General features: G+C 39.2%; 1 protein-coding gene across 3 annotated transcripts in view; it reads right to left on the bottom strand.

Moving 5' to 3' along the window:
* Positions 1–12,888, bottom strand: part of TENM2 (teneurin transmembrane protein 2) — a gene marked incomplete at its 5' end in the record, with an annotated part of 1,050,472 nt that overhangs the window by 780,265 nt on the left and 257,319 nt on the right. The gene's annotated exons all lie outside the window — the stretch shown is intronic.

Genomic DNA, 12,888 nt, shown 5'->3' on the forward strand with positions numbered 1-12,888 from the left:
GCACAGGAGCGACATTTGTCAGTCAATCTCTGCAGCCTTTTATTCAGAACATTTCATACTCTGTCCTTTCAGAAAAGAAGAGAGAGGTTGCTTGGTTTGCAATAATGCCCCAAATGCTGCACAAATTCGGAGACTCTTCCTGACTTGTCCATGGTTCTCAGAAAACACCATTCTGAGAGTTCTAATTGCAGCAAACACAAGCTTCTGCCCTCCTCCGTAGAGACCCCTGCTCTAGATCAGTGTTTTTCAACCTTTTTTGGGCAAAGGCACACTTGTTTCATGAAAAAAATCACGAGGCACACCACCATTAGAAAATGTTAAAAAATTTAACTCTGTGCCTATATTGACTATATATAAAGTAATTCTCTTGAATAGGAATCAAATAAACACAAAGAAAGTATTTTATAATTACTTTATTATGAAATATTAAGTAAACAAAATAGTGAAAAATTATAAAATTCTTGTCTTGTCTGCACCTACGGCACACCAGGCAACATCTCGTGGCACACTAGTGTGCCGCGGAACAGCGGTTGAAAAACGCTGCTCTAGATCAAGGTCCTCCTGGACAGGCTATCATGAAATGGTCATTTAGTCTCACTCCTTTAAGGTGAAGATGGCAAAATACACACAGAGAGAGATCATCTGCTGGATTTGAAGCATGGATTCAGAAAACACAAGGTCTTCCAATATATTCAGGATGTAATGTCTGCTGTCTGCTTTCATTTCTTCACACCCTCTTCTCCATGAGCCATTCTAACCAAGCCTGCGCAGGCGCCTCACCCTAGAATGCTCCATTCAATATCCCAATGTCACATCCAAAGGCCTCTCCTCGTTCTTTACCCTAACTGAACACTTTGCAGTTCATAGCACCACTGACCTGAGGGAGAACTGACTCACTTCCCCTTTTTCCCTGTGCATCCTTTTCCCAACAACTCTACTGACTCCTCTGCCTTGGACTGTTCCCCCAAAGGCAGTGTTTCTAGGATCCTCGCACCTGTCACTCTTTGTCCCTTGTCCCAAACATCTTACCCCTTATGTAGTGCCGCTTATAACCTATGGACGATACTTTCCTTATCTCTAGTCCCAGGTTCACACTCAGCTTCATTTTCACACTAGCACATTTCCAAGTTCCTATTTAATATCTGCACACAGAAGTCCTATACAATCTACACTCAATATTTTCCAAAACAAAGCTGCTTGTTTCCCAGCTGGGTGCTCTCTTTCCAGCTTCTGTCTCATTTACCAACTTTCTTCTAACCTGGTCTTCCTGGTTGTAGTCCTTCTAACCTCCCTTAGATCCTCTGCCCACTCCAGTCTCTTGCTTGCCACAGCCAAGTTGCCTCTAAATTTTGCCTTTGCTTTATTCCTTCCCATCACTCTCACTGCCTTGGGTTGTATTATACCATCATTGGCCATTGGCCTTCTAATTCCTCTTTCTGGTCCATGCTCTCCTCCTAATAGAGATTACACAGTAACAATTTTTTTTTCTAGAGTGCAGCTCCCACTCACTTGTGGGGTCAAGTTCAAATGTGTTTGCTAGGCACTTCAGAGTGAACTTCCCAGTCTCCTCCTTGTTCACTTGCAATTTCTCTCCCACCCCACCGTTCTCTTCTTTGTTGTGAGATTGTTCTTTATTCCCCAGTCCTACTAACACATTAACAGCTCTGAATCACGATTCTGCTGGGGTTTTTTTTTTCTGCTTAAGACATCACCCATTCTCTTTCCTACCCAGACCAATCCTCTGGCTTCAAAGCTCAGACCAGATATTAATTTCTTGGTGAAAGTTTTAAGCACACAGCAACATTTATTATGGTCTACAATAATATGTATCACTGCCCATATTAAAGAGTAGGCATTTCATTAAGCCCATTTCCACATCTTACTTATTTACTCTTCGCAGCAAATCCAAGGGTAGGTACTTCCATTTACCAATGAAGAAACTCATGCTCAGAGAGATGCAATAATTCTCCATGGCCCAAAATCTAGGAAGTGAATGAACTGAGCTTTAAACCAACACAGTCTCATTACAAAGAAGAGTGCTTGCCATGGACAGTTTGGCTCAGTGGGTAGATAGAGCCTTGGCCCTTGGACTGAAGGATCCTGCATTTGATTCCAGTCAAGGGCAAGTACCTGGATTACACATGTGGAAGGCAACCAATCTATGTGTCTCTCTCACATTGATGTTTCTCTCTTACCTGTCTTTCCCCCTTTCCTCCCCTCTCTCTAAAAATCAATAGAAAAATATCCTCTGGTAATGATTAATAACAACAAAAAGAAATGTGCTTAATTATTGTGCTATTCTACCTGCTGTCACCAGGTGGGTGTTTTCCTTCTTGCTAGGATGCAAGTTACCTGAGGCCAGGGATTATGTGAAATTCATCTTTAAATTTGCATCCCCAGCTTCCAGCAGGCAGTAGATGTGCAGTATCCCTGGCTGATGCCTTGGATTCTGAATGAGTGCTGCTGCAGTGCTCTGCTGTATGGAGGCAATCTGCACTGCAGCCCATGACTGGCTTCTGGCGCATTTTGATCTCATCCCAAATTTCTCGCTCTGCTCCTCACTCTCTTATCCCAGCTCCTTATTGGCTTTGATCCCTTTCGCTGCTCCTTTTATCATCAACTCTGGGAGTCTGGGATGGTTGCATCACCCTATTGACTGGATTAGACTTCTTATTTTATATTTAACTCCCTTTCCTTGAAGAACAGAATGAAAGCGCAAATGAAATCACCTTTTCGAATCCCTTCTTGATATACAAGGCAGCACTGCCACTTCTGAGGGCTTCCCAGGGAAAGAGGACCGCCAATCTAAGTGAAGAGTGATATAATCCCCGTGGCTTTCACGGCAGGATCAATGCGAGAACAGGGATTTATACTTTTGCCCAAGATCCTGATAGCCGAGGGATATGAAGGAGACACCAGAAATCATGTTGAATGACTTGCATGTGAAAAATCTATAAACTTTAAAAGCAGTGTGAATTGATTAAATATGGTGACAATAAAAATTTACTTTGAAGACGGTACTACAAAAGTAAGTAGTACTATGTCTGAAGTGTTTACCATGTACCAGGCACTAGGATAGCAGTTTGGTATATGTATGTCATTTCATTTCATAATCACAGGAATAAGGGAGAGGTACAGCTGTTACTCCCATTGCACAGAAGAAGAAACAAAGGTTTTAAGAGATTAATGGTAACTTGGCAATTTCACGGAATAGGTAAGGGACAGAGCTAGGACTCAAATCCTTTTCTATCTGAATCTTAGATTTCCGTACCTAATAGCTATGCTATCCTGCATCCAGTGTATTCCTATCACAAATAATGGTACTGACATCTAGTGAGATTGGGTCTGCTGTCCCCAGCCATACAGTTAGTTAGCGGCAGAACCAGGGGAAAAATATAGGTCTCTAGAATTTTTCTCCTAAACCCTTTGACCTCTCCCATTAACATGATACACCATCACAGTGTGCGAGTATTCATAATACCTGTGCTTTTTGTTTTGTTTTTATAGGAACAGATTAGAAGTTGAAAGCATTTATATCCATGGTCAGAGATATAGGCATGGTTTTCCTAAGAGCAATAGTGAAAGGAATTTTGGATATTTTTAAAGCATTCAGCCCACGTATTGAATCGTAGAGAAAATGACCCTGAGTCATGTTTTGACATCTACTTTTTTGGATTCATATTTCAGAAAAGCAATATTTCAGGTATATAAGATCAAACTGTCATTCCAGTATCTTCAATGTGCAGTCATCCCTCTTCCTTAACTGAGTATTTCAGCAGGAATACTACTGTGCTCCCTAGTATATATATATTTATATTTCTTTAGAAGAGATTAAATTATCTTCCTGTCATTCCCCAAGCCCCTAGTTCATTGGTTTGTTATCACAACAGCTTAAAAAGTTTCTACACAGCAAGGGAACTGTCAACAGAATGAAAAGGCAACCTTTGAAATGGGAGAGAATATTTACCAATCATATATCTGATAAAAGGTAATGTCCAAAATATAGGAAAAAAATCCTACATCTTAGTAAACAACAAACAAATAAAACAACCCCAGATGACCCCATTAAAAATAGTCAAAAAACTTGAAAGTCATACTTGATGTCTCTTTTTCACATACTTCTCAGACAATACATCTGGACATATTACTACCTCAACCTCCAAAACATATTAAGAATCACACCATTTATCACCACCTCTACTGGTGCTAGACACCATCATTTCTTGCCTTGGCTACTATAATAGCCTCCTGACTGGTCTTCCCATTCTTGCCTATTGTACTCTATTCAAACACAATAGCCAGAGTGACATTTTCAAATGGGAAGTCAGATCATGTCACTTAAAAATATCAGCATGGGCCGAAACCGGTTTGACTCAGTGGTAGAGCGTCGGTCTGCGGACCGAAAGGTCCTGGGTTCGATTCCGGTCAAGGGCATGTACATTGGTTGCGGGCACATCTCCAGTGGGGGATGTGCAGGAGGCAGCTGATCAATGATTCTCTCTCATCGATGTTTCTAGCTATCTATCCCTTTCCTTTCCTCTCTGTGAAAAATCAATAAAATATATTTAAAAAAATATATCAGCATGGATCTCCACTTCCCTCAGAATAAAGATTGTGGTTTTAATTATCTATGATGTCCTCTATGATATGTCTCTCCCTTTACTTCTCTGACCTCATTCCTATTATTGTTGCCAATGTGCCATTTGCTACAATCACTTTGACTTTCTCAAATACACCAAGCATGATCCCACAATAAAGTCTTTGCACTAACTCTTCCATCTGTCTCAGATCCTCTACCCTCAGAAATACGCATAGTAAATTTTATTTCATAACTAAATTCCTTCCGTCCTATAAGGTTTTGTTTGCTCAAATGTTACCATTTTAATAAATATTTCCCCTGACATCTCACTCTTTTTAAAACTGAAAAACTATAAACCCATGCTTCCAACTATCTTTATTCTCTACTTTCTTTTTTCCATGTCATTTATCACTTGACAGCACAGGATTGTGCTATGTTTTCCTTCCCTTCCCTCCCCTTCCTTCTCCTTCCTTCCCCTTCCCTTCTTCCCTCCTTCTCTCCTTCCCTCCTTCCTTCCCTCCCCCTTCCCTTCCTTCCTCCTCCCTTCCTTCCTTTCCCCTCCCTTCCTCCCTCCCTCCTCCCCCTCCTCTCCCTCCCTTCCTCTCCCTTCCTTCCTTCCTTCCTTCCTTCCTTCCTTCCTTCCTTCCTTCCTTCCTTCCTTCCTTCCTTCCCTTCCTTCCTTCCTTCCTTCCTTCCTTCCTTCCTTCCTTCCTTCCTTCCTTCCTTCCTTCCTTCTCCTTCCTTCCTTCTCTTCCTTCCTCCTTCCTTCCTTCCTTCCTTCCTTCCTTCCTTCCTTCCTTCCTTTCTTCCTTCCTTCCTTCCTTTCCTACCTCCCTCCATTCCTCCCTCCTTCCCTCATTTCTTCCCTTCTCCCTCCCTCCTTTCCTCCCTCCCTCCCTCCTTCCCTCACTTCCTCCCTCCCTCTCTCCCTTTCTTCCTCCCTCCCTCCCCCTTTCTTTTATTCTATGTTCAATTTTTACTTTCTTTCTCTCCAACTAGAATCCAAGTTCCAAGACAGAAGGACCCTTTTTTAATAGATAGTAGGTGCTCAATAATATTCTGAATGCAATAAAAGTTTCTAGTTAAATGTTATTGCCACCTATTAATCAATCCATTTTGAAATGACCTAGAGACCAGTTTACCAGTCATATAAGAAAGCCTATTCCATTTATTTAGGTTCTGAGGCCATACAGTTTTGTCTCCTTTGATTGAGGCAGCAGAGTTATGGAGAGAAAATAAAAAGAAAACTTTTGAACTACGAGATTATGCAGTCATATCCAAACTGGAAGCCATTAGGAGCCTAATGAAAATCGTGTAAGAATGAATGCAGAACTACTATGTTTAAGCCAAAAATATGTTTCAAGTCTCTTTTGAGTGCTCCTTCTTCTCTGCCCAACATCCAACAAAGAGCTATTTAGAGTTTGCCCCTGCCTCTACTCTTTTTTTCTGCCTTTCTCCTTGTGGGAGCTCATCAACATCCATGGATATATACAGACCACCGTTACGCTGTTGATTCTCCAGCTGATGTCTCCAGTTCAGACTTCTCGTCTAGGTTCCATTTTTAGTAATTACACAACTATACACAACGTCTTTCTACTTGGATGTCTTATGCCACTTAACAAATAACAAAATGGAACTCTTGGTAAAACCTACCCTTTCTAAGGATTTCTCTTCTATGCAATTAGGAATCCATTCCATTGCTGAAGTAAGAGATCCTTGATTGCTCTTTTTCACCAATCCCTACATTCAACCCTTTTCCAAGTTCTGTATATTCTATCTCCAAAATACATCTCAATTCCTTTACTGCTCTACCTTGGTGAAGGCTATACCATTTCCCCAAGTTCTAAAAAAATTGATAACTAAAATGCTATAGAATTCTAAGGATTGGGCATTCACAGACAGTTGAAGAGATCAGAATGGTGTGATAGACCTAGCATCTTAGATAACTCTGTGATGATAGATTAGAAAGTGACAGATGTGTAGGCTTGGGGATAACAATAAAAGTGAAGGGAACAAGACCAGGATGAAAAAAGACACAGGGAAGGAAAGAATATGTCCTGGAAAAAAGAAAGTAGCCCAGTTGGGCTGGAGCTGAAAATATATTTAGAGGAGAAGTGGGAGCAAGGGCTAAAAACATAAAATTGGACTATATTGTGGAGGGCCTGAAAGACCACAGAGGGACAAATTAAGTTGAGTTGTATACTTCCTCCTTCCCAATGTGCCTTGTTGCTCATAGCCATAAAATGTGTATCAACGGAAGTGGAAGAGGGCCTGTATTCTCTTAATTGTTTTGCATTTCACTAGGGTCTTTTCCATTCTGAATGTACAAAGTGTTGCCCAGAATAAATAACTTTTTCTACTCTTTTTTCTCCCCTGTAACATCAATTATTAAGCAACACTCTATATTAGCAAGACCATATGCTTATTATAATAGCAATTGCTTCCACATGATTATTTTCAGAGTATTTCTGCACTGAGATAGTTACCTTATATGCAGACCTACTTATTTTGTACAAATACCAATAGCTTGGATACCACTGTGTTTATGATTACTATCCTCATTGAATCAAAGGCCCCATAGATGGAGAAAGTTTTAAGAATATTTAATATATCATTTACTCGATTTTATCTCCTCAAGGTGCCTTGCAGATTGTCTTAGCAGAAGGGAATCTCCTTTCATCATCTGGAATTCAATTCTATCCTTGATTTGTTATAAGTTAACAATCTGAAATAATGTCCCAGGTTCTGAACAATAGCTGAGATATTTGTTATGGAAAAAAAAAAAGTCCTACCCCACTCAGAGCTTACTTTATTCTTTATTTAATACAGCCCTTTCAAATGCTTTTCCAGCTTTTGAGTCTGATGGATTAAATGGATTTCTGAGATCTCCAGATAATTATCTATCTATCTATCTATCTATCTATCTATCTACCTACTTATCTATCTATCTCCATATATGGTATATAGCCATATATATGGTATTCTACCCCACAAAAACAAATCACATTATCTTCAAAATGTAGCCAAATGACTTTCACACTTATAAATGAACATTTTAAGCTCTCTGTACAGATAAGTACAGCAATATTTACTCAGAGATCATGTAGGTATTGTAAAAAGTAAATACAAACCCCCAAATGAGAAGAATCATTCCCATATCTTTTAAAATAAGAAATATAAGTAGACAATAAATTCAGGGAGAGTTGAAAACCAGAAAGAACATATTTCCATAAAAGGAAGCACATTAGCACTGTTTTCTGTGCTCCTGAGTGTGAGTGTGGGTGTCAGGTCCTACTCATAGGGCACCTGGGCCAAGGTCAAACTTCGTATTGGAGACTAATGGGAAAGAATGACAATTTTTTTAAAAGACAATTTTGTAACCATGTATGTTCTGAATCTTCTAGGAATTTATCTTCAGAAATAAGTGAGGGAGATGCATAGGAATTTAGATACAAAGGTTTTCTTCATCACACTATTCTTTAATGCTTCCAGAATAGGTTAAATGTCCAATGAAAGGGAACTGAGGAAATTTCATGCTAAAGGGATACTATGAACTCCGTAACTATTGTAGGAGACATCTAATGCTGTGGAATATATTTACTGAAAAAATAAAATTACACAGAGCTTATATACATGATGCATACTCTGTAAAATATGTATATTGTGTATACACATACATACACAAGCAGACAGCCTGAAAAATAAATACCAATATATTAACCATACTTGTTTATGGTGTCAAAGTACAGGTGATTTCTAGTCTTCTTCAAGCTTTTCAGTGTGAGTATGGGGAGTATTTTGGGGGAATATATATACACATTCATATTTCCATATATTTTAGATATAATTTGAAATTTATGCTATAGAGTTCACCCCTATATATTTACATATACACATATTTATATATCATATAACATATATTATTTTATGTTCCTTGGACACCATAAAAGATTAATTTAAAAATGGCATTTTCAGCACTTATTAGTACTAAAGTGAAAATGAATAGCATTAAAATGCTGTTTTACTTTGAGAGTCCACAAGACTAAGGCTCTTTTGAAAGCAATGAAGAGGCCTTGGACAGGTGGCTCAGTTGGTTGGAGTATTGTCCAGTACATTGTTTTGGGTTCAATTCCTGGTCAGGGCACATACCTAGGTTGGTGGCTTGGTCCCTGGCCAGAGGAATGTGCAAGGAAACCAATTATCTCTCTCTCTTTCTTTCTCTATCTCCCCCTCTTCCTCTCTCTAAAAATCTAGAAACATATCATTGGTTGAGGAGTGAAAGGAAAAAAAGGAAGCAATGAAGATACCACTTAGTATTAAACCTATAGATCCTGGTAAATATACTTACTATTATTAAATAAGGAAGATTGAAAGTACCGAAACTTAATACTCATCTTAAAATGTTAGAAAAAGTATAACAATATATACTTTAAAAGTTAAAACGAGAGCATTATAAAGGATGAACATAACAAGAATAAAAAAAATAGAGTAAATAATAAGTAGAAAACTTGAAAGAGAAATAAATATATCTCTTTGAAGCCTGATTTAAAAAAAAAAAAGCATAAGAGGTGAAAATAGAAACAATTAGGGATGAGAAGAGAGACATAACTATACTTACAGAGGAAGTTAAACAAGTTACATGAGAATATGACTCCAAGAAAGAAACAAAAACTGTTAATTACCCTGAAAGAGTTCGAGACAATGTTCACCTATAATAACACAGTTTCTTTAAAAAAGGTATTATGGCCTTCGTTTTCCTATATATAGCAATATTTGGTGCTATTTTATTATCTAATCATGTAATTAGTATAAACACTTGAGCCCAGCTGTTTTAATACTTGTCGTATGTGTATGCATCATAGATTCCTCTGTAAGAAACACTCCTTGTACTCCATGAGCTTCAAATTAGATGCATTTCAAATGTTAATATCTTAATTACAATTATACAACATTCATATGCTTGTTGGTGGTTCATTTCTCTCACTGGAAACTACTCAAAAAGCAGAAGCCTCTGCAGTCCAGCCATGGCTTGGGTCCTCTGACCTGGATCACTGTGTCCCTCCCTGATATCATGGCTTCTAATTTCATTACCTTCCGGTCCAAACAAGTGTGTGTGTGTGTGTGTGTGTGTACGCACGCGCGTGTGTCCACATGCACACTAAATAGTTCCTGTTCAATTAAACCTTGCAGCTCCCTAGTTTTTCTTGGTCAGACCATCATAATTCCTCAGCAGGAAGCTGGACGCTCCTGGTCACCTGGTTCCTACATCTCCAGGATACTACTGTCCAACCAAACCACCACATTCCCACTGGTATGCCTGCAGCTGGACTTTTTGGAAGAGAATGTTCCTGAAAAATCATCATAATCTTTGCACTCCCTCCTCACGCTCTGGCCACCATCCACATTGGTTTTCCTTCATGTGGAACATCTGTCTTCTCAGCCCCACTCATATAAACTTTAACCCTCATTTACAACCTAATTAAAACTCTGTCTCCTCAGAGCGGCTCTTCCTCTTCCAGCCTGCTGACATGTACAGTGCTACTTCCTTATTTCTCTGTTGAGAATAGACGGGAAGTTCTCTGTAAGCGTGTAGGGGTGCTTGCTTCCTTCAATAAACAACAGAGGAGGTATTTTCCATCTACTCGTATAAAAAGTGAAAGCTGACACAGGGAATGGAGAGAAGAAAATAGGAATTGTGTCAAGAACTAGTAAAGTATGATCAGTGCAGATAGCCATGAACAAAAAGACAAAAACTAATAGGTTGCCATGAAGTAATGGATTATCCACGAGTTCTGGAGGCTGGTTGCTTAGACTTGAGCTCAGTCCCTCTCAATATTGTCCCTCCTCCCAGCAGCCCTCTGTTCACATATAACACAGATTCATGCACAGAGACGCACATGGTTTTGTTGTATAAGGCTGAACATCCAGCAGCCACTCCTTAAATTTTTCCCCCCAAACTAAAATAGGAATTCTCCATATTAAAGTATCTCCTCCTTAGCTACTCTTTGTCAAAGCTAAATAAAACAGAACATAATTCTATCAGCTTCACATATGTGTGTATTAAAATATGCATATTTAACCAATGGACATCAGCTTCCAAATACCAATTTTATGCTTTTAATTCATTGCAAAGATGCTGTTTGACCAGTGAATGTATGAGAGTGCATGCCTTGCATAAAAGATACTGTGAGACATACTTCCCACACTTCCTCACGCGCCTGGCTCTCTCCATGTAAATCCACATCACCCTTTTTTTGTTTAACACAAGCAGAAATACTGCTGCTATGTCAATCTTTTCTATTCCTCTTGGGCTGATATAAACCTATATGAATGGAGAGTTCCAAGGAATGCTAACTCAAGTATTTCAGTCCCTTCTATTAGTAAACAGGCTTGTATTTCAATTATCTTTTCTCCTTCACAAGTATCCTTGGGATGCTAAGAGAACTGGGAGTATATTGTGCAGTGGGCAAGAGTATCCCTAAATAAAGCTTGGTACCCTGCTTATCCACTTGCGGAGAAGGGACATCTCTCAGTTTGGGGAGCACTGTCCTCTACCAGGCCTTACCCTGCATGACTCCCACTCTTTCCTCTTGAGATGCTGGCTGTCTTTATATAACCCTGCATTTTGCTTTACTACCTTCCACTTCCCTATAAGAGACTCCACAATCCACTTGCCTGACAAAAATGGAAGGTAATTAGTACAAAGCCATTTTCTCCTCTTTTAAAAAAATATGTTTTCATTAATTTCAGAGAGGGAGAGGGATAGAGAGCTAGAAACATCCATGATGAGAGAAAATCATTAATAGGCTATCTCCTGCACACCCCTATTGGCGATTGAGCCTGCAACTCAGGCATGTACCTTGACAGGGACTTGAACCTTGACCTCCTGGTTCATGGGTTGATGCTCAACCACTGAGCAACACCAGCTGGGCATTTTCCTCCTCTTGAAAGGGCTTCCTTTTGAAAAGCCCTGGGGTTTTCTTCAATCAGCTAAAAGTATCTAAAGATTTTAGAGTAAGTTTCCCCTCTCCCTATTTCCTAAAGGTCCATCTAGATTCTTTTACATTAAAATGGCTTTAAGTGTATGTGCTAAAATAAGAGAATATCACTTTAATTGTTCAGGACTTCAGGGAACCCATTTAGAAGGTGGGAGGGAATATCACCCACTTAAAACATTTATACAACCCCTGTATTCATTTTCAACTTAAGTTGATTTTCATATGATTTCACTATTTTAGTTTACCCTTAAATTTTAGTCTATTCCGAAAACTACTTTGGGAATTTGTTATAGCAAAATTAATCCAATTTTACAGAGGAGTCAAATTTAAAAAAAGAAAAAGATGTAACATAACTGTTCTGAATACATGTTAAATGGAGCTAAAAGTGCTGGTTTCTCGCTTTGTTTCTACCATTTTAGTATCTCTGATCTGCCCCGAGTTTGTATGGAGGTGAAGGTTGGGAGCTCCAGTGCTTACAGAGGCCACAGTGAACCTCAGATGACAGGAGGCGCCTAGGGCAATCGTGGGTGACCCAGGTGACAGGAACCACCTAGAACTGCAGGGTTGTTGCTTCTAACCCAATTCCTTTCGGGGTGAAACCTAAACACGTGTCACTGGGTATTGTAGATCCGGAGAGAAGCCCAAAATACAAATTTCTCATATGAAATCTCCTGCTTTTCAAATGTTGCTTAGTAATGTACAATTTTTAGACACTGTCCATATATCACAACTCCTGGGCTATAGTTCGTGACCTCTGTTGTTGATGACTATTCTCTGGGCCTTTAACTTCTGCCTTTATTTCTTTCACAGTCCTAAAACCGAGTTTAAAGAGATGGGGAGGGATAATTTCCTAGGCAGATCTTTCAGCCTGTGCTAAATAATACTCGCCATTAAGTAATAAGTAAAAGTTTTGCCCTTCTGTACACACAGAAATACACAACACCTACATATCTGCAATGTCTCTCCTGTTAACAAACTTATCACTAAAACTGCCTCCTTCCACTCGCCCTGTCCCAGTTCCAGAATTGGTCACTGACGTGTCTCATTACTTTTAATACTCACATTTTAGTTTGCTGTTATTTTCTGTGCACATTCATCCTGACTCACGTGTCTAGAAAATTTATATACCGTCAAGGTCCTTCACTTTAACTCATTTTATTTATGGCCTTAATAACTTATTCCATCTCTCCCCAAAGTGAAAATTTAATTTGATCCCTGACAAACAACAATGAAACTAAAAAGTGGCAGAACACTAAGCAAAAAAAGTTGAGCGTTTTCTGCGTGAAGAGGCTTCTGATTGTGAAGGGACAG

The sequence above is a fragment of the Pipistrellus hanaki genome (assembly GCF_964339955.1).
Source record: "Pipistrellus hanaki genome assembly, chromosome: 5".
In the NCBI taxonomy this organism is placed as follows: domain Eukaryota; kingdom Metazoa; phylum Chordata; class Mammalia; order Chiroptera; family Vespertilionidae; genus Pipistrellus; species Pipistrellus hanaki.